The sequence below is a fragment of the Jaculus jaculus genome, chromosome 2 (assembly GCF_020740685.1).
Source record: "Jaculus jaculus isolate mJacJac1 chromosome 2, mJacJac1.mat.Y.cur, whole genome shotgun sequence".
Taxonomy (NCBI): Eukaryota; Metazoa; Chordata; class Mammalia; order Rodentia; family Dipodidae; genus Jaculus; species Jaculus jaculus.
The window spans coordinates 32,209,374-32,211,563 of NC_059103.1; positions in this window are offsets into that span (position 1 = coordinate 32,209,374).

Here is a 2,190-nt window from a genome sequence, read left to right on the forward strand (position 1 = left end):
AATTGAAATAATTCCTTGCATTCTATCTGACCACAATGGAATTAAACTACAAATCAGTAGCAAGAAAGGCTATAGAGCATACACAAAATCATGGAAACTAAACAATACACTACTAAATGATGAATGGGTCAATGAAGAAATCAAAAAGGAAATCAAAAAATTTATAGAGTGAAATGATAATGAGAATACAACATACCAAAATCTCTGGGACACAATGAAGGCAGTTCTAAGAGGTAAATTTATAGCCTTAAGTGCCTATATTAAGAAATTAGAAAGGTTGCAAGTAAACGACCTAATGCTTTGCCTTAAATCCTTGGAAAAAGAAGAACAAGGCAAACCAAAAATCAGTAGACGGGAAGAAATAATAAAGATTAGGGCAGAAATTAATGAAATAGAAACAAAAAAAAACAATCCAAAGACTTAATGAAACAAAGAGTTGGTTCTTTGAAAGGATAAACAAGATTGATAAACCCTTAGCAAATCTGACCAAAAGAAAGAGAGAAGAGACACAAATTAATAAAATCAGAGATGAACAAGGTAACATCACAAGAGATTCCAGAGAAATTCAAAAAATCATAGGGTCATACTATAAAAGCATATACTCCACAAAGTATGAAAATCTGAAAGAAATGGATGATTTTCTTGATCTATATGACCTACCTAAATTAAATCAAAATGAGATTACTCACTTAAATAAACCTATAACAAACATGGAGATCCAAACAGTTATCAATAATCTCCCAACTAAAAAAAGCCCAGGCCCGGATGGATTCACTGCTGAATTTTACCAGACTGTTAAGGAAGAGCTAACACCATTGCTTCTTAAGCTTTTCCAGGAAATAGAAAAAGAAGGAATTCTACCAAACTCCTTCTATGAGGCCAGCATCACCCTGATACCAAAACCAGGCAAAGATAGAACAAAAAAAGAAAATTACAGACCAATCTCCCTCATGAACAGAGATGCAAAAATTCTCAACAAAATATTGGCAAACAGAATACAAGAGTATATCAAAAAGATCATTCACCCTGACCAAGTAGGCTTTATCCCAGAGATGCAGGGATGGTTCAACATACGCAAATCTATAAATGTAATACATTACATAAACGGGTTGAAGGACAAAAATCACATGATCATCTCATTAGATGCAGAGAAAGCATTTGACAAAATCCAACATCCCTTCATGATAAAAGTCCTACAGAGACTGGGAATAGAAGGAACATATCTCAATATAATAAAGGCTATTTATGACAAGCCTACAGCCAACATATTACTAAATGGGGAAAAACTGGAAGCTTTTCCACTAAAATCAGGAACAAGACAAGGGTGTCCACTGTCCCCACTTTTATTTAATATAGTTTTGGAAGTCTTAGCCATAGCAATAAGGCAAGAGACACACATAAAAGGGATACAAAATGTAAAGGAAGAGATCAAGTTATCATTATTTGCAGATGACATGATTCTGTACATAAAATCTCTACTAGCAAACTGTTAGAGCTGATCAAAACCTACAGCAATGTAGCAGGATACAAAATAAATACACAGAAATCAGTAGCCTTCATATATGCTAACAACAAACACACAGAGGATGAAATCAGAGAATCACTCCCATTCACAGATGCATCAAAAAAAATAAAGTACCTTGGAATAAACCTAACCAAGGAAGTAAAGAACCTCTACAATGAGAACTTTAAAACACTCATGCAAGAAATTGCAGAAGACACTTGAAAGTGGAGAAACATCCCTTGTTCCTGGATTGGAAGAATCAATATTGTAAAAATGGCAATTTTACCTAAAGCAATCTACACATTTAATGCAATCCCTATCAAAATTCCAAAGGCTTTCCTCAAGGAAATAGAAAAAACAATCCAAAAATTCATTTGGAATCATAAAAAACCTGGAATATCTAAAATAATACTGAGCAACAAAAATCAGGCTGGTGGTATCATCATACCTGATTTTAGCCTATACTACAGAGCCATAGTAACAAAAACAGCATGGTACTGGCACGAAAACAGACATGTAGATCAGTGGAACAGAATAGAGGACCCAGATGTAAGCCCAAGTAGCTATAGCCCCTGATATTCGATAAAAATGCCAAAAACACTCATTGGAGAAGAGACAGCCTCTTCAGCAAATGGTGTTTTGAAAACTGGATATATATCTGCAGAAGGATGAAAATAGATTCTTCT